The sequence below is a fragment of the Coenobita brevimanus genome, chromosome 78 (genome assembly GCF_032717465.1).
Source record: "Coenobita brevimanus isolate Jiangsu-jjx chromosome 78, ASM3271746v2, whole genome shotgun sequence".
NCBI classification, from domain to species: Eukaryota; Metazoa; Arthropoda; class Malacostraca; order Decapoda; family Coenobitidae; genus Coenobita; species Coenobita brevimanus.
In genome coordinates, this window is record NC_137031.1 from 25911882 (window position 1) to 25938334 (window position 26453).

The window sequence follows — 26453 nt, forward strand, 5'->3', positions numbered from 1 at the left end:
TCTTATCAGGATATTCAGGATATTTTCATAAGGATATTGCTTGATATTTTGCGACTGTGATTTATTCAAGATGTCTACTATTACTACGTTTGATGAAGCCAAAGATTTTTTATCAAATGTGCAAAGAGTGTGTGATGTAGAAAACAGAACAAAAAATGAACTAAAGCTTGTTACTCAACGATTGGGAATTGTTGTTCGCTCTCATCATTCTAAAGATCAAATTGTTGACATGATTAATGAAAGCTTGTTCAATGTAACTCCTCCAGATGAGCAAACGCAGATTGAATTAGCTAAGTTACATCTAGCCCTGCAGGAGGCCCGTGCTAAGGAGGCTGAGGCACAAGTTGAACTTGCTAGGATTCAGGCAGACCATGAGTATCGCATGAAACAAGGTGGAACTGGATCATCTAGCTCTGATGATTTTGATGTGGCTAAAATGTTAAACTTGTCCCTCCTTTTAATGAATCTGATTTAACAAAGTATTTTCAGTTGTTTGAGAGGGTAGCTACAGGTTTTAATTGGCCCAAGGAGTTTTGGCCAGTACTCCTTCAAACTGTTCTCACCGGTAAAGCTCAAGTAACTTATGCATCTTTGCCTCAGGATCAATGTGATAATTATGATGTAGTTAAGAGCTTGATTCTTAAGGCCTATGAGCTTGTTCCTGAAGCCTATAGAGTAAAATTTAGGACAACTTACAAGCAAGATAAGCAATCCCATGTTGAGTATGCAAAAATCAAAGAAGATCTGTTAGAGCAGTGGTTAAATTCTAAGAATGTGGATTCTGATTTTGGTAAATTTAAGCAGATGATTTTGCTGGAGGACTGCAAAAGGTGTGTTAATAAAGATGTAAGCCTATATCTTGATGAGAAGAGAATAGATAATTTGTCTGATGCTGCACTTTTAGCTGATGAATATGTCCTCACTCACAAGAGATATTCTAAAGAAAAAGGGAAAGCTGAGAGTAAGTACGTTGCCTCTACTCAGAGTACAGGTAACAGGAAAGAGAATAAAGATGATGTTTCTCAGGAAGTAAATACCAGCTTTACCTCAAGATTTCAGAAAAGTAAATGTACTTATTGTAGTAAGCTTGGTCATACTACGGAGAAATGTTTCAGGAGAAAGCGTGATGTGAACAAAAAGGAGTCTTCAAATATTCAGTCAATTGATCTAGTGTCCACCCTTGAGAGTTCCCAGAATTCTTTAACTGAGTTAACTGAACCTGCTTTGAGGGGTAAATTAAATCCTCATGATGAAGCTCCTCTTTTGAGCAGTAACGTGGGTGACACTCTCAAGAGTTCATGTGCTAATTTCCTGTCTGATGGTTTTGTCACTCCTCTGGACAGTAATGACAGGAAATCAGTTCAAATATATCGTGATACAGGTGCTTGCCAATCCCTTATGCTGACCAGTGTTCTAGGCTCTAATGTTAATTCCTCTGATGAAACTGTAATCTTACAAGGTGTAGGGAATAATTACTTCTCTGTCCCTCTGTGCAGAGTGAATTTAGAGTCTGGTTTTGTTAATGGTTCCGTTATGGCTGGGTTGGTTGAGACACTCCCAACGTCAGGTGTAACTTTCTTACTTAGAAATGATATTGGCGGCAGTCAAGTGTGTCCAGCTCCTCAGTTGTCTAGTGAGCCAGTGGCTGTGGCCCAGGATTGTGATGTCCCTGATGTGTTCCCTGCATGTGCTGTCACTAGGGCTAAGTCTAAAGTTACTGGTGACTTAGAGGATAATGATGATGATGATGTTATCCTAGCTGACACTTTTCTTGCTAATTTGGACCATTCACCAGATGAGGCAGTACCCCGTAGTGTTGATAATTTGTCTCGTCAAGAGTTGGTTGAGTTGCAGGTTGCTGACCCTGAGTTGAAAGGTCTAGCTAACTTTGCTTCCAGTGAGGAAGAGTCAACTGTTGCTTCTACTTGTTTTATATAAAGTCAGGAGTACTTATGAGGAAGTGGAGACCCCCAACAGCATCAGCCGACTGTGAATGGGAGGTTGTACATCAAGTTGTCATCCCTCGTGTTTGTAGGCAGGATATCATTAGAGTGGCTCATAATTCCAGTTTGGCAGGACACCTTGGAGTGAGGAAGACTGTGGCACGCATTTTGAAACACTTCTACTGGCCAGGTATCTTCTGGGATGTTTCCTGGTATTGTAAGTCTTGTCACACCTGTCAAGTTGTGGGGAAGTGTAATCAGACCGAAAAGGTTGCACCTGTAGTTCCCATTCCTCCTTTTTGAGGCGCCATTCACCCATGTGTTGGTGGATATTGTGGGCCCTCTTCCTAAGACTTCCTCAGGATTTTCTTATGTGTTGGCCCTGATTGATATGGCTACTCGTTATCCTGAAGCCATTCCACTTAGAAATATCTCAGCAAAGAACGTGGTTAAGGAAATGCTAGGGTTCTTCACAAAGTTTGGTCTGCCCAAGGAGGTACAGTCAGACCGGGGAAGTAATTTCATGTCAAATGTTTTCAAGCAGTCTCTGAAAGAGTTGGGCATCACCCAGATCACGTCTTCAGCTTACCATCCCCAGACCCAAGGAGCGTTGGAGAGATATCATCAAACACTCAAATCGATGCTCAAGAAATACTGTTTGGAACATCAGAAAGACTGGGATAAAGGTCTTCCATTCGTTGTATTTGCCGAAAGAGAATCTCCAAATGAATCACTGGGCTTCTCACCCTTTGAACTACTGTTTGGCCATGAAGTAAGAGGACCCCTTAAGCTACTCAAGGAATGCTGGCTGTCAGAGGAAGATGACGTCAACCTGCTGGAGTATGTGATGAAGTTCAAAGAACGGCTGTCCACTGCTTTACAGCTGGCGAGAGAGAATTTAGGAGCTGCTCAGGAGAAGTTGAAGACTTGGTATGATAAGAAGTCCAGGTTACGCCACTTTCAGCCAGGAGATCAGGTTTTGATTCTGCTACTTGTTCATGGGCAACCTCTTCAAGCCAAGTTTAGTGGTCCTTATTTCTTGGAGAAGAAACTCAGTGATGTCAACTATGTCATCGCCACACCAGATCGTAGAAAGAGCAAGCAACTTTGTCACATCAACATGCTAAAGTTATATCACAGGCGGGACGAAAATAACCCAGTCTGCACTGTAGCTGTTCCACCCGAGTCTGCAAGTGAAGCTCTCCCATGCAGCATGAGCCTGAGTGATAGTTTGGGGAAGAATCCTGATATCATGAATGATCTCCAGACTAAGCTTTCTCATCTAGCTCCCGAGGAAAGGCAGGAGTTTTTGGCATTACTGCAGGAGTACCCGCAAGTGTTCCGTGCCACTCCAGGAAGAACCACTGTGTTGATGCATGATGTCGATGTTGGAGACGCAAAGCCAATTAAACTGCCTCCTTACCGTGTGAACCCAGTGAAAGCTCCTCTCATCCAGAAGGAGCTTGGCTACCTGTTGGACCACAAGATGATTGAGCCCTGTCAGTGCGAGTGGAATTCTCCTGTCACTCTAGTCCCTAAGTCAGGTGGGTCACAGCGGCTTTGCATCGACTACAGACGTGTTAATCAGATAACCAAAACAGACACTTACCCTCTCCCTCACGTGGAAGATTGCATAGACAAGATCGGAAAGGCTAGGTACATAAGTAAGTTTGATTTGTTAAAGGGATACTGGCAAGTACCTATGACTGAACGTGCTAGGGAGATCTCATGTTTTGTAACACTAGGAAAGACTTTTGCATGTTCTGTAATGCCATATGGTATGAAGAATGCACCAGCCACATTTTAGAAGCTCATGAATGTTGTAACAGAGGGTTTGGCAGGGTGTGTTGTTTATATTGATGATGTATTAATCTTCAGTGACAACTGGAAAGATCACCTATGCCATGTCAGTAAATTTCTTGAGCGTTTGGTTCAGGCTAGTCTTGTAGCTAATTTATCAAAGTGTGAGTTTGGTCAAGCTAAAGTTCAGTACCTTGGGTACGTAATTGGTGATGGACATGTTGCACCAGCAGAAGCTAAGGTTCAGGTTATAAGTGATCTTCCCAGACCTAAAAGTAGGAAAGAGCTACAAAGATTTTTGGGAATGGTAGGTTATTACAAGAGATTTGTTTTAACTTTTCAATTCTTGTATCACCACTTACAGACCTACTGAAAAAGGGAGTTAAATTTGTCTGGACCGATAACTGTGAATCCTCTTTCAACAAACTTAAAGCTATCCTATTAAGTCAGCCAGTGCTCGCTACTCCAAATTTTGCTAAGCCTTTTCAGATGGCTGTTGATGCAAGTGATACAGGAGCTGGGGCTGTTTTGCTGCAAGAGGATGATCAGGGTATTGAACACCCTGTATCTTATTACAGTAAGAAGTTCACTCCACCTCAAAAGAACTACTCAACTATTGAGAAAGAGCTTTTGGCCTTGATTTTGCGTTTACAGCATTTTTCATTTTATTTGTGTTCTGGTTTTGACCCCATAGTCATTTATACCGATCATAACCCACTGAAATTCCTTAGTAAGTTTAAAGATAAAAATCAGAGATTGACAAGATGGAGTCTACTTCTTCAGGAGTATTCATTAGACATACAAGATGTCAAGGGGAAAGAAAATGTTATTGCAGATTGCTTATCTAGACTTTAGACAGATTGTTTTAGAGTAATAAGAAATTTCCTTTGTAAATTTCTTTTTCTTTGTGTGGAGGTGTTACATAGCCAATGATTTCATCATCCTTTGTGTAATTCTAATGTACAGTATGCTGCATGTTTGATCACGAGCGTGTTCTACCTCACTCCCCCCTTCTACCCTTTCAGTAAAGTAAGTCGTTCTTTCTGTTGTTCAGAGCAGGAGTGTCAACTCTTTGTCCCCATGGCTTCATTTGCGCATCCTTCTTACAAGTTGTATCAAGCTCTGCCGGCCCCTATATAATGAGCTCAGTCTCTGCATTAATTGCCACTTAGATCTACTCCTCATTTTGTTCACATCTCTGTCCTCCCCTGTACAGTTGTTATTATTGTGAGTGCTCAGGAAGTCTCCAACCATCTAGCAGCTGTGTAATTTGAGTATGACTGTTGTTGCATTTTTTCTTGTACTGTGTAGCATAAGGTGTTAGTTCTTAGGCCTAGTGGGGTTTTTGTGATTAAAGTAAAGTTTTACTGTCAGCCATTATTAATATTTTGTATCTATAATAATATATCTTGCATTCACTGAGTATTATCTAGTATTTTCATTTTATCAGGGCTGACTTAGATCAATTTACTCATGCTAATTTCTTTTTAATAGAGGCTATTGCAGTTAACCATATATTTAACCTGTTTTTTGCCATTACATTATCCTTATGAGTCCTGAATGTTTTGTTGTTAGTTTGAGAATTAAACTTTAACTTGTAATTTTACCTAACTCTTTGTTTTGAACCTGGAACTTTACGGGACAGTAGTGATTTTTAGTACTGTCAGTTAAAGTGTACATTATCTTTCTCCGTTCCGTAACAATATATATATATATATATATATATATATATATATATATATATATATATATATATATATATATATATATATATATATATATATATATATATATATATATATATATATATATATATATATATATATATATATATATATATATATATGTGTGTGTGTGTGTGTGTGTGTGTGTGTGTGTATATATATATATATATATATATATATATATATATATATATATATATATATATATATATATATGTTATCTTTGTAAGAAGGAACCAAAGGCTAGGAGCCCGGAAACAATTCCTTCCAAGAAAAAACAAAAACAATACAAAAGTGAGCCAAATTCAAGATTTGTTAATTGCGAGATGCCTGGACACACTGCGTTTGAAAGACTGGAGATCATAGGAAGTACGAAATGCAGACAGAGGGAGACAGTTCCAGAGTTGACCTGTGTCATAAATAAAGGACTGGGATTAACCGTTAACTCATGCATTAGGGAGTTGGACAGAAAAGTGATGAGAGTTTGTTGCTGGATGGGTGCTACGCGCCTGTCACGGAGGTGGAGGAATGCAAGCAGACAGTTCAGAGCAGCAGTGACCATGGACTCAGCGATAGAAAAGAGATAAAGAGGCAACAGTTCGGCGACGAGGCAGAGGTTGAAAGGAGCCAGTAAGAGGAGGAGAGTTAATGAGACAAAAACCTTTGGACTCCACCCTATTGAGAAGAGCTGTATGTGAGGAGCCTCCCCACATATGAGAGTTGTACTCTACACAGGGACGAAGAAATCCCGTCTATAAAGTCAACAACTGTGTGGGGGTAAAGAAGGTACGGAGTTGGCGTACCACATCTAATCTCTTGGAAGCTGATTTTACAAGAGATGTAATATGAACATAAATCCCGATTGAATAAGACCCCAATCATGTTCAGGGATGATATTATTAAACATTAGTGGGTACTCCTGTGGAAGATTCTGTCGGGATGATAGGTGTAAAAACTGAGTCTTTGATGCAATAAAAACCACCAGACTATATTTACCCCAGTCAGAGATACGAACCAAGTCAGACATTAGGTGTGCCGAAGCCTCATCCCTTGTTTGTTGAAGTAACTGCTGGGATAGACGTTCCAGAAACTGAATGGAAAGGTGAAGGGTGGAATCATCAGCGTACGAGTGGATAGGGTTAGATGTACAACTTAGAAGATAGTTGATGAATAAAAGGAAGAGAGCTGGTGATATGACAAAGCCCTGAGGAACACCACTGTTGACAGATCTAGGAGAAGAACGATGGCCGTCTACAACAGCGGCTATAGAACGACCAGAAAGGAAGCTGTAGATGAAGACACAGATCGAAGGATAGAAACAGTAAGAGGGCAGTTTGGAAATTAAAGAGTTATGCCAGACTCGATCGAAAGCCTTTGAGATGTCAAGTGCGATGGCAAAGCTTTCGCCAAAGTCCCGAAAGGAGGATGACCAGGAGTCTTAAAGGAAGGCCAGAAGATCGCCAGTGGAGCGTCCCTGACGGAACCCATACTGACTCTCAGAAAGAAGGTCGTGACAGGAAAGATGCTTTAAAAATTATCTATTAAGAATTCAGTCGAAAACTTTTGAGATCCAGTAATATTAAAGCAATTGAACGATAATTAGAGGGTTGGGAATGGTGAACCTTCTTTGGGACTGGCTGAGTGAAAGCAAACTTCCAGCAAGAAGGAAAGGTACAAGTTGATAGACAAAGGCGAAAGAGATTACCTTGGCAGGGTGTAAGTACAGAAGCACAGTTCTTGAGGACAACAGGAGGGATACCATCATACCCATATGCCTTGTTAGTATTGAGGCCAGTGATGGCAGAAAATACATCACCTGAAGAAATTTTAATGTCAGCCATAAAGAAGTCAGAGGGAGGAAGTGATGGAGGAACAGCACCGGAATCGTAGGAGGTGCTGTTCCTCCAGCAGGAGAAGGTCTGAGCAAAGAGATCTGCTTTATCAATAGAAGAAATAGATACAGAGCCATCAGAATAGAGAAGAGGAGGGAAGGATGATGAGGTAAAGTTGTTTGAAAGGTTTTGTTAAGGTGCCGGAAGGAGTTGGAAGAATTCGAGTTTTAGAGTTGAGAGCATTTAGTACGGATGAAATTATTTTTATCAGAGCGAAGAACAGACTTGGCACGATTCCTGGCAGAAACATAACAAAATATGTGATTCTGGGGTGGGTTGGCTCTGGTACCTGTTATAGGCCCTTTCCTTGTTGCGGACAGCATCAGAACAAGCGTGATAACACCAAGGCTTTCTTGCATTAGTCAAAGGATCTGAGAAAGGAATGTATGCTTCCATGCCCGAGAGAATAACCTCCGTAATGCGCAAGGCACACTCAGATGGCTCCCGGCCATGGAAGCAGTAATCATTCCCGTATTTTCACCAGATCTGAAGCTTTCAGAAACGTCGAGTTGAGTCGAAAGATTACTTTCTTACCAGAAGTGAGAGGGTGAGTTGGTGACGGAGTGTCACTGTATACTGAAGAAAAAAAAAGGGGGGGGGGTAATTGTAATGCTGAGAGTAAGAACCATCGTATTATTGCCAGATATTGCACACACACACACACACACACACACACACACACACACACACACACACAGCAAAATAATACCCCAAAGGACAGTCTTGCATGCGAGTGTAATAAACTGTCATTTATAAGAGCAGCTGGTTTATTTCGCAATATACCGAATAGATATATTTACCAAGTCGGGTTTTATTGGCAACATAAAGTCATCTGAATGTAGCGATTGGTTTTAGAATCAGAAACAAATTTACCTGCTCCCTAAGACCAGGCAAATGAGAACCACGCGATGTGATCAGAGAACGCTTTGAAAAAAAAAAAATATATATATATATATATATATATATATATATATATATATATATATATATATATATATATATATATATATAGATATATATATTGTTACGGAACAGAGAAAGATAACGTACACTTTCAGTGAGAATGCTAAAAATCACTACTGTCCCGTAAAGTTCCAGGTTCAAAACAAAAGAGTTAGGTAAAATTACAAGTTAAAGTTTAATGCTTAAATTAACAAAAAAACATTCAGGACTCATAAAGATAATGTAATGGCAAATAAACAGGTTAAATATATGGTTAACTGCAATAGCCTCTATTAACACGAAATTAGCAAGAATAAATTTATCTAAGTCAGCCCTGATAAAAATGAGATACCAGATAATACTCAGTGAATGCCAGATAAATAATTACAGATACAAACTATTATCAAAAATGACTGACATAAAGAACCCCACACGAATTACAAAAACTTCACTAGGCCTACAAATTAAACTTATGCTACACAGTACAAGAAAAAATACAACAACAGTTATACTCAAATTACACACAGCTGCTAGATGTTTGGAGATTTCTTGAGCACTCACAATAATATCTGTATAGGGGAGGACAGAGATGTGAACAAAATGAGGAGCAGATCTAAGTGGCAATGATGCAGAGACTGAGCTCATTATATAGGGGCCAGCAGAGCTTGATACAGCTTGTAATAAGGACGCGCAAATGAAGCGATGGGGACAAACGGTCGACAATCCCGCACTGAATAACAGAAAGGACGACTTACTCTACTATAACGGTAGAAGGGGGGGACTGAGGCAGAACACGCTCGTGATCAAACATGCAGCATACTGTGCGTTAAAATTACACAAAGGATGATGAAATCATAGGCTATGTAACACCTCCCCACAAAGAAAAAAGAAATTTACAAAGGAAATTTCTTATTTCTCTAAAACAATCTGTCTAAAGTCTAGATAAGCAATCTGCCATAACATTTTCTTTCCCCTTGACATGTTGTATGTCTAATGAATACTCCTGAAGAAGTAGACTCCATCTTGTCAATCTCTGATTTTTATCTTTAAACTTACTAAGGAATTTCAGTGGGTTGTGATCGGTATAAATGACTATGGGGTCAAAACCAGAACACAAATAAAATGAAAACTGCTGTAAACCCAAAATCAAGGCCAAAAGCTCTTTCTCAATAGTGGAGTAGTTCTTTTGAGGTGGAGTGAACTTCTTACTGTAATAAGATACAGGATGTTCAATACCCTGATCATCCTCTTGCAGCAAAACAGCCCCAGCTCCTGTATCACTTGCATCAACAGCCATCTTAAAAGGCTTAGCAAAATTTGGAGTAGCGAGCACTGGCTGACTTAATAGAATAGCTTTAAGTTTGTTGAAAGAGGATTCACAGTTATCGGTCCAGACAAATTTAACTCCCTTTTTCAGTAGGTCTGTAAGTGGTGATACAAGAATAGAAAAGTTAAGAACAAATCTCCTGTAATAACCTACCATTCCCAAAAATCTTTGTAGCTCTTTCCTACTTTTAGGACTGGGAAGATCACTTATAATCTGAACCTTAGCTCCTGGTGGTGCAACATGTCCATCACCAATTACATACCCAAGGTACTGAACTTTAGCTTGACCAAACTCACACTTTGATAAATTAGCTACAAGATTAGCCTGAACTAAACGGTCAAGAAATTTACTGACATGGCATAGATGATCTTTCCAGTTGTCACTGCAGATTAATACATCATCAATATAAACAACACACCCTGCCAAACCCTCTGTTACAACATTCATGAGCTTCTGAAATGTGGCTGGTGCATTCTTCATACCATACGGCATTACAGAACATGCAAAAGCCTTTCCTAATGTTACAAAACATGAGATCTCCCTAGCACGTTCAGTCATAGGTACTTGCCAGTATCCCTTTAACAAATCAAACTTACTTATGTACCTAGCCTTTCCGATCTTGTCTATGCAATCTTCTACACGAGGGAGAGGGTAAGTGTCTGTTTTAGTTATCTGATTAACACGTCTGTAGTCGATGCAAAGCCTATGTGACCCACCTGGCTTAGGGACTAGAGTGACAGGAGAACTCCACTCGCTCTGACAGGGCTCAATCATCTTGTGGTCCAACAGGTAGCCAAGCTCCTTCTGGATGAGAGGAACTTTCACTGGGTTCACACGGTAAGGAGGCAATTTAATTGGCTTTGCGTCTCCAACATCGACATCATGCATCAACACAGTGGTTCTTCCTGGAGTGGCACGGAACACTTGCGGGTACTCCTGCAGTAATGCCGAAAACTCCTGCCTTTCCTTGGGTGGTAGATGAGAAAGCTTAGTCTGGAGATCATTCATGATATCAGGATTCTTCCCCAAACTATCACTCAGGCTCATACTGCATGGGAGAGCTTCACTTGCAGACTCGGGTGGAACAGCTACAGTGCAGACTGGATTATTTTCGTCCCGCCTGTGATATAGATTTAGCATGTTGATGTGACATAGTTGCTTGCTCTTTCTACGATCTGGTGTGGCGATAACATAGCTGACATCACTGAGTTTCTTCTCCAAGAAATAAGGACCACTAAACTTGGCTTGAAGAGGTTGCCCATGAACTGGTAGCAGAATCAAAACCTGATCTCCTGGCTGAAAGTGGCGTAACCTGGACTTCTTATCATACCAAGTCTTCATCTTCTCCTGAGCAGCTCCTAAATTCTCTCTCGCCAGCTGTAAAGCAGTGGACAGCCGTTCTTTGAACTTCATCACATACTCCAGCAGGTTGACGTCATCTTCCTCCGACAGCCAGCATTCCTTGAGTAACTTAAGGGGTCCTCTTACTTCATGGCCAAACAGTAGTTCAAAAGGTGAGAAGCCCAGTGATTCATTTGGAGATTCTCTTGCGGCAAACACAACGAATGGAAGACCTTTATCCCAGTCTTTCTGATGTTCCAAACAGTATTTCTTGAGCATCGATTTGAGTGTTTGATGATATCTCTCCAACGCTCCTTGGGTCTGGGGATGGTAAGCTGAAGACGTGATCTGGGTGATGCCCAACTCTTTCAGAGACTGCTTGAAAACATTTGACATGAAATTACTTCCCCGGTCTGACTGTACCTCCTTGGGCAGACCAAACTTTGTGAAGAACCCTAGCATTTCCTTAACCACGTTCTTTGCTGAGATATTTCTAAGTGGAATGGCTTCAGGATAACGAGTAGCCATATCAATCAGGGTCAACACATAAGAAAATCCTGAAGAAGTCTTAGGAAGAGGGCCCACAATATCCACCAACACACGGGTGAAAGACGCCTCAAAAGGAGGAATGGGAACTAGAGGTGCAACCTTTTCGGTCTGATTACACTTCCCCACAACTTGACAGGTGTGACAAGACTTACAATACCAGGAAACATCCCTGAAGATACCTGGCCAGTAGAAGTGTTTCAAAATGCGTGCCACAGTCTTCCTCACTCCAAGGTGTCCTGCCAAACTGGAATCATGAGCCACTCGAATGATATCCTGCCTACAAACACGAGGGATGACAACTTGATGTACAACCTCCCATTCACAGTCGGCTGATGCTGCTGGGGGTCTCCACTTCCTCATAAGTACTCCTGACTTTACATAATAACAAGTAGAAGCACCGGCTGACTCTTCCTCACTGCAAGCAGAGTTAGCTAGACCTTTCAACTCAGGGTCAGCAACCTGCAACTCAACCAACTCTTGACGAGACAAATTATCAACACTACGGGGTACTGCCTCATCTGGTGAGTGGTCCAAATTAGCAAGAAAAGTGTCAGCTAGGATAACATCATCATCATCATTATCCTCTAAATCACCAGTAACTTTAGACTTAGCCCTAGTGACAGCACATGCAGGGAACACATCAGGGACATCACAATCCTGGGACGCAGCCACTGGCTCACTAGACAACTGAGGAGCTGGACACACTTGACTTCCACCAATATCATTTCCAAGTAAGAAAGTTACACCTGACATTGGGAGTGTCTCAACCAACCCAACCATAACAGAACCATTAACAAAACCAGACTCTAAATTCACTCTGCACAGAGGAACAGAGAAGTAATTATTCCCTACACCTTGTAAGATTACAGTTTCATCAGAGGAATTAAAATTAGAGCCTAGAACACTGGTCAGCATAAGGGATTGGCAAGCACCTGTATCACGATATATTTTAACTGATTTCCTGTCATTACTGTCCAGAGGAGTGACAAAACCATCAGACAGGAAATTAGCACATGAACTCTTGAGAGTGTCACCCACGTTACTGCTCAAAAGAGGAGCTCCATCATGAGAATTTAAGTTACCCCTCAAAGCAGGTTCAGTTAACTCAGTTAAAGAATTCTGGGAACTCTCAAGAGTGGACACTAGACCAATTGACTGAATATTTAAAGACTCCTTTTTGTTCACATCACGCTGTCTCCTGAAACATCTCTCCGTAGTATGACCAAGCTTACTACAATAAGTACATTTACTTTTCTGAAATCTAGAGGTGAAGCTGGTATTTACTTCCTGAGAAACATCATCCTTATTCTCTTTCCTGTTACCTGTACTCTGAGTAGAGGCAACGTACTTACTCTCAGCTTTCCCTTTTTCTCTAGAATATCTCTTGTGAGTGAGAACATACTCATCAGCTAAAACTGCAGCATCAGACAAATTATCTATTCTTTTCTCATCAAGATATAGGCTCACATCTTTATAAATACACCTTTTGAAGTCCTCCAGCAAAATCATCTGCTTAAATTTGTCAAAATCAGAATCCACATTCTTAGAATTTAACCACTGCTCTAACAGATCTTCTTTGATTTTTGCATACTCAACATGGGATTGCTTATCTTGCTTGTAAGTTGTCCTAAATTTTACTCTATAGGCTTCAGGAACAAGCTCATAGGCCTTAAGAATCAAGCTCTTAACTACATCATAATTATCAGACTTATCCTGAGGCAAAGATGCATAAGTTACTTGAGCTTTACCGGTGAGAACAGTTTGAAGGAGTACTGGCCAATACTCCTTAGGCCAATTAAAACCTGTAGCTACCCTCTCAAACAACTGAAAATACTTAGTTAAATCAGATTCATTAAAAGGAGGGACAAGTTTAACATTTTTAGCCACATCAAAATCATCAGAGCTAGATGATCCAGTTCCACCTTGTTTCATGCGATACTCATGGTCTGCCTGAATCCTAGCAAGTTCAACTTGTGCGTGAAACTCAGCCTCCTTAACATCAGCCTCCTTAGCACGTGCTTTAAATTCAGCTTCCTTCACACGAGCCTCCTGCAGGGCTAGCTGTAACTTAGCTAATTCAATCTGCGTTTGCTCATTTGGAGGAGTTACATTAAACAAGCTTTTATTAATCATGCCAACAATTTGATCTTTAGAATGATGAGAGTGAACTGCAATTCCCAATTGTTGAGCAACAAGCTTAAGTTCATTCTTTGTTCTGTTTTCTATATCACACACTGTTTGCACATTTGACAAAAAATCTTTGGCGTCATCAAGTGTAGAAATAGTAGCCATCATGATTATATCACAGTCACAAAATATCAAACAATATCCTTATGATAATATCCTGAATATCCTGATATGAGGTCGCCAAATTTATGTTACGGAACAGAGAAAGATAATGTACACTTTAAGTGAGAATACGAAGAGTCACTACTGTCCCGTAAAGTTCCAGGTTCAAAACAAAAGAGTTAGGTAAAATTACAAGTTAAAGTTTAATGCTTATATTAACAACAAAACATTCAGGACTCATAAAGATAATGTAATGGCAAATAAACAGGTTAAATATATGGTTAACTGCAATAGCCTCTATTAACACGAAATTAGCAAGAATAAATTTATCTAAGTCAGCCCTGATAAAAATGAGATACCAGATAATACTCAGTGAATGCCAGATAAATAATTACAGATACAAACTATTATCAAAAATGACTGACATAAAGAACCCCACATGAATTACAAAAACTTCACTAGGCCTACAAATTAAACTTATGCTACACAGTACAAGAAAAAATACAACAACAGTTATACTCAAATTACACACAGCTGCTAGATGTTTGGAGATTTCTTGAGCACTCACAATAATAATATCTGTATAGGGGAGGACAGAGATGTGAACAAAATGAGGAGCAGATCTAAGTGGCAATGATGCAGAGACTGAGCTCATTATATAGGGGCCAGCAGAGCTTGATACAACTTGTAATAAGGACGCGCAAATGAAGCGATGGGGACAAACGGTCGACAATCCCGCACTGAATAACAGAAAGGACGACTTACTCTACTATAACGGTAGAAGGGGGGGACTGAGGCAGAACACGCTCGTGATCAAACATGCAGCATACTGTGCGTTAAAATTACACAAAGGATGATGAAATCATAGGCTATGTAACAATATATATATATATATATATATATATATATATATATATATATATAGATATATATATATATATATGTATGTAATGTACTGAGCATAAAGTTTACACCATGCATTTCCACATGCACCCTACCCCCTCACCCTAACCACAATCCCGGCTAATGTCACTAATTTCTCTTTCCCGTAGGTCTAGTTTTTTACTCCCTGACGCGTTCCTTTTCAGAGGATAGTTTGAAACATTTTTGACATCTCTTACGTCACAAATACTACAACACACATTTTTGCAGGATACCCTTCCCCGCCGCAGGCACGCCACGCACCAAAGTTCCAATCCACCCACTCATTCCTTTGTCCAGCATGCCCATTTCATAACGCAACACAGGTCACGCGGTCAACAAAAGCTCTAGTAAGACGGTCAGGGAAAATAAGTTCGGATATTCTGTATTGCATCTTTTATATCATTCTCTTAATGCCGTCACTATAGAATGCGCTGCTTTTTGGAATGAAATATATTTTTCTTCAAAGCGTAAACTGCTGTTTCCTGTAGATACATGAGAATTTCTTTTCCTTCACCCCGGAGACGTATTTTGTAATTCATTCTTCTGATATTTCAGATGCTTGTTACTTCCGCCAAGGGGGTTATGTTTTTGCCGACGTTGGTTTGTTTCCTTGTTTGTCTGTCTGTCTGGTAGCAATTTCACTCAAAAAGTTATGAATGAATTTTGATGAAATTTTGTGGAAAGGTGGGCCATGGGCCAAGGACGAAATATTTAAATTTGGAGGCGGATTCGGATCCGGATCCGGAGTATCCAGCAGAATATCTCCTAAAGTTTTCAATGAATTTCAATTAAATTTTGTGGGAAGGTGGGTCATGAACCAAAAAAGAACTGATTAAATTTTTGGGACGGATCCGGATCCGGATCCTTTTTAGTGACAATGACATTGGGGGAGGTATGCGCTCTCTGAGTGTTTTCTAGTATTAATAATATAAAAGACGTTTTGAAATGAGTTAGATAATGCATTGAATGACCACATCAGTCTGAGAAACATTTCTTACGTTCAATAAACTGTCTGAGTGGAAAGAGAGAGAGAGAGAGAGAGAGAGAGAGAGAGAGAGAGAGAGAGAGGTTAACTCCTTCATCGCGAGGTGTCGTTCCAAAACTGAATGTATTCATCTGGAGAGAGAAAATGTAATTACAAAGCAAAGCAAAGCGAAAAACACCATACATGTATAATAACGGAATCTTGTTGTAACCCCCTTCCCTGCGCAGAAAAGAGTCGTGTAGCGTCAGAGGATGCATTATAGTCCTTTGGCTGTATAGGGAGGGTCGTGTGCATGAAATGTGCCCTAAGTTGCTCTTTACATTAATAAACTATACCATTAAACATTACAAAAGATTGAGGATAAACTTTTGTTAGACTGGCAATAAGTCAGAAAAGGAGCTTATTCGCGTCGCTAAATATCTTATTCCTGTAGGATAGAAAAAAAAAAAGAATACACATATATGGCATTTTAATACCTATAATCAGAAAAAAGGGAGCATGCACTTTATATTCTAATATAACTTGCAGGTGCTAAATATTCCATGTATATATAGCCTAATGATATTTGATTACAATGCAACTTATATACATATTAAAAGCACCATCACCCCAAATAAGTAAAAAATATATATTTCTTCCTTTCTTTGGTAGCGACATTTGTACATTCAAGTTTTCCCTGGCCACTGCAAGTGATAATCATTACTGATATATGAATATTTATTAAGATTTACTCATGGCATTTAATAATATCTAGCAAAAAAAAAAAAAAAGACGGATTTTATGTAGCTAAAAAGATTACATGCTAGTAGAACATGCAAAGAGGGATGGACTTTATGTAGCTAAGTACTGTAGTTCACAGGCTAGTATAATATGGAGGTACTAAATATTCCTTTTATAACCATATTTCACTAGAATGTAACCATTTCCTTTAAAAAGGTACGGCAATTCACCTCAGTTAACAAAAAAGTAATAATTCTCTCGTCCATTCTACGGTAATGACATCTGTACATTCAAGAGATTATTTTCATAACTAATTTCTCACCTCTTTACCATTAAGAAGGGTGGCACTGTTCAATGAGCTGTCTGGATCGTATATTTCTCCTCTACCAGTGTGGGTTTTATGAATAAAATTCTCTAACTTCATTGACAGAAGTAACAAATCTTATTTTGAAGGAAAAAAATATATATATAATCTTTCATCATACCTGTCTAAGTAAGACAACTGAATTTTTCATACACTCCAATGGATTACTGCAACCTGTGCCAGAATCAAGATTTTCCTTGTGACATTTGCAAAACTTACAACAAGGTTTCTCTTTCCTTCTACATGTGCACCTAATATTTACACATTTTAGACAATTGCAACACATAGCATAATCTTTCGGTATAGGTCTGAGCCCTTCTACTGCCATTAAGAGTTCACCAACCTCCTCAAATCCAAAATGAGTGGGATCAAATGGCTGGTTGACTACATAGAAGAGACCATCTGATAAGTTGCATAATATGTTCTCAAAAATATGATGTCTTATGGCATTGCTAGATGGAAGTAGCGCCTCTATATTCAGTCCTTTACTCTGATTGTCCATATGATTTCTTAGTTGATTCATAGTTTTGCTTTTGGTCCCATTTTTCTGCACCTATGTCAGGTATTCCTCACTCATTTCAATCATCATCTCAAGACTGGAATCATCAGTAATTAGTCCAAAACCCTTCAAGTAGTCCAGGTGTGCTCCCAATGCTGAACATTTAGTTCCCACTTTACTTGTTTAATCATAACCTGTTAAAGTGTGAACAGCAGGTAATACATTACAGAGGTCTAGTCCTACAATAGAAGCCAAAACTTGTATAGGAATATAGCTTATTGAGTCACCATGACCCCTTTTTACCCAAAGCTCTGAAAGCCCAGAAGATTTAAACTATCCCAGTAGTACCGTACATTAACATTACAAAAACATTAGTGCCAAGGAACAAAACTATGATCTTGGAGGTTCCTTTCTAACCTGCATACATCACATTAAGATTTATACGCTGATCAGCTTCTTCACTGTCAACATTTAGCTCAGGGATAACTGTTGACGAGCCTGCAAACACACCTTGGAAAAAGCACTGCCCTCTCACCTGAAATGTGACTTATTACCAAGCATACAGATGGAAATTTTTCATTAGCTGTAGTTACAGCTTGTTCATGAAGTAAGCACTGAAGATTTTGTTTGTTTTTGTCGGTTTCTTATGGTAATGTCGTCTCTTCTTTGATCTTATTCAGTTCAGTGGGAGAAGTGATCTTACGTCTTCTCCTTTCAGAATCTTTGATTGACTTATCAATGTATGAGTCAAAGACTATCAACATGCACTGCAGCTAAGGCTGCAGTGCATGTGGATATTGAACTGAGTGAATTTTCCTATTTGAAGGTTGGATTGAAAAAAGGATGTGTCATTTCTCCATGGTTGTTCAATCTGTATGTGGATGGGGTAATAAAAGAGATACAAGGTAGTGGATGTTGGAGTGACCCTAGTGAGAGAGGGCAGTGTTTGGAAACTCTCTGTATTATTGTTTGCAGATGATACTGTGTTGTTAAATGAAGACGAAGGAGAGCTGCAAGGCTTGGTGGATGAGTTTGGGAGAGTGTGTAAGAAACGGAATCTAAAGGTGAATGTAGGGAAGAGTAAAGTTATGGTTTTGAACAGAAGTGAAGTCAATGAATGTACAGTGAAGTTGGATGAGGAGGAAATGGAAAATGTGAGTGCGTTTAAGTACTTGAATAGTGTGATGAGTAAGGATGGAAGTATAGAGGGCGAGGTGCTTGAAAGGGTACAACAGGGAAAAAGGGTTGCAGTGATAAGAATCAGGGAAGTGAGCATGGAAGTAAATAAGCTACTACATGACAGTATTGTGATACCAACTCTAACGTATGGAAGTGAAGCTTGAACCTTGCTGAAGGGACAGAAGTCAGTAGTGAGAGCAGTGGAAATGAGCTGATTGAGAGGAGCATGTGGAGTCACATGGAGAGACAGACTAACAAATGAGGAAGTGAGGGAGCGTTGTGGTGTGGATGTGGATGTGATAGGAAATGTTAGGAGAAGCACACTGGGGTGGTTTGGCCACGTGAACAGGATGGAGATTGAAAGACTGACGAGGAGAGTGTATGTGAGTGAGGTGGAGGGGGGGTAGAGGGAGGGAGAAGCCAAGGATGAGAGGGAGGGATGAAGTGGAGGTATATGAGAGAGGGGTGTGTGAGCTGGGAGCAGGGCAATGAAATGACGGGGGACAGGGCGACATGGCGGCTATTTGTTTGTGGCCACCCCTTACGGGATTAAGGTGTCTGGCAATAGGTAGATAGATAGATAGCATTACAATGGCATCATTATCGATGTACAGTACAGAACTGTGTAAGGTATATTCTTATGATGAAATTTTATTGTACTCATTACTATACAACTGTAATTAATAATTAGGTTATAATACAGATTTAATGTCAAGTACAGTTAATATTGTGATGACAAAGTACCATACGGCTAACAGTTGTGTATTTCATCATAACTTACTACATGATTATGTAGGTTGTGCATGTTTGTATAATTTGAATAATTTTCATAGCTATTCAGCTCATCATAATGTAGGTCCTGTTTTGCTGTTCTCATTTCACGCAGTATGGCTTGTATTGCAGTAACAATATAGGCTTTGTTGTTCACTTTTTGTATACGCCGCCCATGATTGTTGGAATTTGTACAATACAAATGGAATCACAGCACAAACTATGTCACAATTATTTTTCCCAGAAAGGGATCCACAAGCAGTCCCTGTGGTCCTGCAGGTGCACCTAGACTTGTCATTACTGGTGACAAAATGAATCACAGATTATGACTGCTTGCTGCAAAAACAGAATAATAAAGAATATTAGGGATAATGTACAGTAGAGGCAGTATTCTTCCATTCAGAAGAAAAGCTATAGTGATGTTATCGCCATAGCTCTCCGTTTGAAAGTGGTGGTAGTGTGGCATAGGCGTTGCCAGCTGTGCGACAACGGCCAACTATGCACAGGTGACAGAGGGATAGGGCGTGGCTAACGATTTCCAAATGGAATGGACTGTAGATATCATATATATATATATATATATATATATATATATACAATGAATGGATGAGAAATAGGGGCGTGGAAGAAGTTGAGAGGCGGAAGAGAGAGTTATATGTAGAAAGAAAGAGAGAGGTGAAAAGATTAGTAAGAGAGAGTAAGAAGAGAGTGGATGAGGAATTTGGAAGGAATTTGAGTGTAAAGTGGAGGGACTGTAAGAAAATGTTCTGGAAAGAGGTGAAAAGAGTAAGACAGGGTGGAAGTGAAGTTAGCAGGGGAGTGAAAGATAGAAATGGTAGATTACTAGTGGAGAAGGGAGAAAAAGTGAGCAGATGGAGAGAACACTTTAAGGAATTGTTGAACGTGGAGGATGGAAGTAATGCGAGTATAAGTGGCTGGGGAATGGCTGGGAGAAGGAGGGAGGTGAGAAGACAGGAAGAAATCAGTAGGATAGAAGTTGTGGAAGCAATGAAGAAAGTTAAATCGGGGAAAGCCCCAGGAATTGATGGAGTGTGTGGTGAAATGCTGAAGCATGGGGGAGAGATAGTAGTAGAATGGATGTGGAAGATGTGCAGATTGGCCTGGGATGCAGGTAGAGTCCCGGAGGATTGGAAGTCAGGTATAATTATTCCCTTGTACAAAGGAAAAGGGGAAAAAGAAGTGTGTTGTAATCATAGGGGCATTTGTCTTCTTAGTATAATAGGAAAAGTGTATGGTAGGATAATTATTGACAGAGTTAGAGAAAGAACAGAGAAATTAGTTGGAGAAGAACAGGGAGGCTTTAGGAAGGGAAGAGGTTGTGTAGATCAGATATTCATTTTCAGATCTTTAGTGGAAAAGTTTCTAGAGAAGGGAAAGAAGTTGTATGCGGCTTTCATGGATTTGGAGAAAGCATATGACAGGGTGGATAGACTAGGATTGTGGAAAGTGTTAAGAATATATGGAGTAGATGGGAAGTTGTTGAATGCTGTGAAGAGTATGTACGATGGTGCGAAGGCAGCAGTGCGTGTGGATGGTGAACTAAGTGAATTTTTCTCTTTGAAAGTTGGGTTGAAGCAGGGATGTGTCATGTCTCCATGGTTGTTCAATCTGTACATGGATGGGGTAATAAAAGAGGTTCAAGGTAGGATAGTGGATGCTGGAGTGGCCCTGGTGAGAGAGGATAGTGTTTGGAAACTCCCTGTACTGTTATTTGCAGATGATAATGTGTTGTTGAGTGAAGACGAAGGGGAGCTGCAAGGCTTGGTGGATGAGTTTGAAAGAGTGTGTAAGAAACGGAATCTAAAGGTGAATGTAGGGAAGAGTAAAGTGATGGTCTTTGAGAGAGGTGAAGTCAGTGAATGTACAGCGAGGTTGGATGGTGAGGAATTGGAAAATGTGAGTACGTTTAAGTACTTGGGTAGTGTGATGAGTAAGGATGGAGGTTTGGAGGGTGAAGTGCTTGAAAGGGTACAGCAGGGAAGAAAGGTTGCTGGTTCTTTGAAAGCAGTGATAAGAAACAGGGAAGTGAGCATGGAAATGAAAAAGTTACTACATGACAGTATTGTGATACCAACTCTAACGTACGGAAGTGAAGCTTGGACGTTGTTGGAAGGACACAAGTCAAGAGTGAGAGCCGTGGAAATGAGTTATTTAAGAGGAGCCTGTGGAGTCACATGAAGAGACAGGCTGACGAATGAGGATATAAAGGAGCGTTGTGGTGTTGATGTGGATGTGATAGGAAGCGATATGAGAAACACACTGAGGTGGTTTGGCCATGTGGAGAGGATGGAGGGTGAAAGACTGACGAAGAGAGTGTATGTGAGTGAGGTGGAGGGGGAAACAGGGAGGGGGAGGCCGAGGATGAGATGGAGAGATGGGGTGGATAAGTATATGAGAGAGGGGGGTGTGAGTGGGGAGCAGGGGAGTGAAATGGCGGGGGACAGGGCGACTTGGAGGCGATTTGTTTGTGGCAACCCCAAACGGGATTGAGGCGTCTGGCAATATTATATATATATATATATATATGGAGCATCTGTGGTACAGTGGTAGAGTGTCCATTTCGTACACGGGTGAGCCAGGGTTCAAGCCCCGCCAGGGTAATAAACTTTGGGAGTGTTCACCCGGCCACGTACTGCATTGGCGGACAGAAGGGGTGCTGTGGTTGAACCAGTGTCGCGTACTATAGAGTATGCTTGCACCCAGTCGGCTTGCGCGGGCCGATTACACTTGGTTCAAAGACTACACACACATCCAAAGCCACTCCAACACTACAATTACACTTACAAGCACTTCTCACCCTACATACAATCTCTACCAGACAGCCTAAGCCACTTGGTAGAGATACATTGGCTGTATCGTCCCGACTTCGGTCGGGATAGGCCGGTCCTGCAGTGGATACTCAAACGGCTGATGATGATGATATATATATATATATATATATATATATATATATATATATATATATATATATATATATATATATATATATATATATATATATATATATATATATATATATATATATATATATACTGTGCCTCATATGCTACATTTAACATTCAAAAGTCGGCACTGTGATTGGCCAACTTGAAAGCAAGATTTGCTCTAAAGTCCGTGACTTCAACCTGTCTTTGTGAAATCAGACTTGAGCCTCGATTCTGCATATGGTTGGGTCAAACAGGTTGAGGCCGACTTGAGTAAGCCGTTAGCCTGGGTCTGAGACTGTCCCAAGCACGACTTCCAAATTCCAAGTCCGACTGAAGCCTTGTTCTAGCATTTGGGCCCAAGTCATACAAACGTATGAGCATAAACTCGCATCATTAGTCAAAGCATGCCATACATAGAGCGCCATAAGACAAAATATACCAGTTACATTCTTAATTCCAACTCCTTCATTATCAAATATACTCTTTTCGACTTAACTCGGTACAGATTTTCGTCGTTTTGCAGTCCCCTTCGCCCCGTCTCTCTCTCTCTCTCTCTCTCTCTCTCTCTCTCTCTCTCTCTCTCTCTCTCTCTCTCTCCAAAGCTTATTGGCAGAAACAGAATGCTACGGCTCTATATCTCTCCCACAGGGCTTCTTTGTGACTAGTATCATATCCTGGTGTTACTGCTCAGTTGCAAGTCAGCATTAAATATGGAGAGTTGCTAATTTATGTGTCCAGGTAAAGTTAAAAGAGTACCGGTACACTACATTATCAGACTCTCACAATACCAAACAGTACACCATGGGTCGGCAACCTGCGGCCCTCGGGTCTGACCCTGCATGAAAACCTACTCTGACCGACCCGCCAGTATGCTCCACAAATTCACGAGAGCATTCCCGTTTTTTAATTACTCAGTAAGTGAAAACATAGGCAATTTTACGCTGTTGCAACCCTCCATTTGACCAAGCACCCTCCCACCTCCCTGAATCTTTTCTTTTAAAAGTGGAGAACGCCTAGAGGAAACATAACCTGGGCCCTTTAGATTTTCTGCGCAGTTCGCTTTGAAATCTCAGGTTTTATTTTTACTTTTTCATTACTTTCAAAAAATCTACTTAAGGCAGCATTCTACCTATCAAAAGGCACCAGTTCACTAGAAGACACATAACTATGTGAAATTCCATGGCTCTTTAGTGAATACTTTCTGAGTTGTGGCCAGGAAACGAAATCTCTGCTCCCGGCCAACCGCCCTGCCGCCTAGCTCTACGGACGGACACCTACTGATCAGCGTTGCCGTAAATCCACATTCATTCTGACGTCATATTCCACACGTTCTCGTTTAGTGGCCAAAATGATAAAAAAGGTGATGTTTGTACAACTAAAATGATGTATGTTAGATACGATTATTGCAAGAGTAGATATGAATAATGAATTTCAACATATCCTGATTGATGTGCACGGAAGTTAAATGGCTAATATTCCAAAATAAATCATTATTACATGCTGAAAAGTAACGAAACAAGAGACATTCACATCTAAAAGATAATAAAAAGAAACTTGCCATATAACTTTTACATTCATTAGTTCATCCCTGCACGACACAAGAATATACACAGGCAACCAGTCACATAGTTGTATCAGTTTACCCACAATCAGTAATAAAATAACTGTTTTGGCGTTCCTATTATAGATCATATATAGCCTAATCCGTGAAGTCTTTGTGGTCATCATACTATGCCAAACTCGTTTGCAGTTCAACTATACAGGATTTACCGAGAAATACTTTTGCTGTCCCTCAACTCTTTTAAGTATGACTGCGTGCGTTTAGCATTTGCCTTGTAAATAATTTACTAAATAATATATTTGCAACGATACTGCTAACCGGGTGCAGAGTGACAATGGTCCACGATGCATTCTTCCTTGTTTTAAATGAGTATTATGCACAAACGATACATTTTCAATCGCTTAACTATGATAGATATAAATAACAATGTATGTTAATGTGCCCTAACCATGTCAAAATCTCATTTATAGCACAAAAACAGCATAAATGGGTAGTCTGGAAATTTTCCACATTGGTGTGGAAAGACTTCCGTCTCTTCCATGTCTAGATCTGTCACACACACCACAAAGCCAGCCAGGAGACAGGACGTGTGTGCTAGGCAATCCCTAAGTCCTGTTCTCCCCACTTACTATTTTCTAAACAGCCCATACCCCACTGACCGGGCTAATGTATGGACCGGCCTGCAATAAAGTTGCAGGAAATCTTTGAACGAACGAACGAACTAGGTCTGTCATTCATTTGTTTTTCCACATTAGCAGACGATTTCCACAAAACGGCAACCCTGCCATTGATCCCAGTGATAACAACACCCTCTTCTGACTTTGTCAGGTGGAGTGTAAAAACAGTAAGTCTTACTGGCCGTTAATCACTATGGCAAACACTAGTTAGTTTGTTCGAAAAAGTGTGTAGCCTATTTGAACAGGCTTGAGCTCAGAGTAGGAGGCAATAACGTTCTACACCCAGCGCTCTGTAATGATTTTTTTTTTTCTAATGAAAGTTATTTCATTTATTTCTAATACATTAATATTATGAAAATAGTATTAAGTATAATTTTTAGGAAAAAACTTTGACTATTTCAACTACGCATGATGATATTGATTTCAGTTAAAGTTATTAATTTATTTTTTAATAACAACAGTGGAAGGAAAAAAAAAATAATCCATACACCAGGTTACTGGCGTCCTCCATTCATAATATATCTGTAACAGCTGGACTTGAACAGCTGTAGGTTGAAGTTTAGAGGGAAACAACTCCTGGGAAGCGAGTTCCAGAGAGATGCAGTTCGGGGAATAAAAGAATTCTGATAGAAGTTTTGCAATATTTTTCTAATGCCTTTATTTTATAATAATTTTACACAATATAGTTTTAGGAAATATGCTTCGAATAATTGTTATTCTTATTAACATGTATATTTCTTCTTTCTCTATACATCTTTTCTCACTTTTATGTGGTGTCGATGTGTCTGACTGCTCTCCTCCTCCTAGCCCGGTCATACATATTATCCTCTGACAGCTCTTTTTCTCTCAGATCCTCCCTTACGTTGTCCTTCCACCTCCGCTTCGGTCCTCCTCTCACTTTCCTACCTAGTACATGCATCCACCACTCTTCTCCTCACATGTCTCATCGCCTCTCATCACGTGGCCGTACCACTGCAGGCTTCTTCCCCGTACTTTCTTAGATATCTCCTCTACGTTCGTAGGTCCTCTTATTCATTCATTCCAGATCTTATCCATTTTAGCTGCACCACACATACATCTAAGGATTTGCATAAATACATCCAACTTTTTCTCCTGCGCTTTCTTCGCTGGTCATGTTTCAGCCCCATACACCACTGCTGGCCTTACTACAGTCTTGTATACTCTTCCCTTAACCTTTACACTGACTCTACCATCACATATAACCGCCGACATCTTTTTCCAGTTATTCCACCCTGACTGGAATCCCGTGTGTTATCTCTGCGTCTAGATTTCCGTCCTCGGCTACCGTCTTATAAAATCATCATCATCATCACCACCATCACACTGTTAGTGTTATATTTTTTATTATTATTTTGTGGTAGGTGGGGGCGCTCACCATCCACTCACTTATGTAGTGCTGCTCTCAGGTGTCTGCCCTTTCCTCTCCTCCATCCTTCTTTCCATCCATCCACTTCTGTCTTTCTTTCCTTCATTCTTTCCTCTTTCTTCTGCCTGCGCGTGACTTTACACTCCCTCTTGTGTCTTTCTTTCCTTCAATCTTTCCTCTTCCTTCTGCCTGTGGGTGACTCTACACTGAGTGATAAGCCAAATGGTTTCCTGTACACCAGGAAACCATTTACTACGCTGGGTGGTAACCATTTAACCAAATTTGGCACCTGGTGGTTTAGTGGGTAATAACGGTGCTCCAATCGAATTGATCCGGTGAAGGTTTATATCAAAGGGGAGGTTGGGGTTTATTGCTTACGCAATGCCACTCAGAGATGAGTGAGGCTGGTCACTCATCTTAAATATCAGGACCAACTGGCTAGCCCCGGGCTCCTACGCTCCTCATGGGGCAATGTAGGATTGGATGATGGATGGGTGGATGGATTATTATTATTATTATTATTATTATTATTATTATTTCACTCACCTTGAATGTCAGGACCAACTTACCTAGCTCCGGGTTCCTATGCTCCTCACGGGGCAACGTAGGATTGGATGTGGATGGATTAATT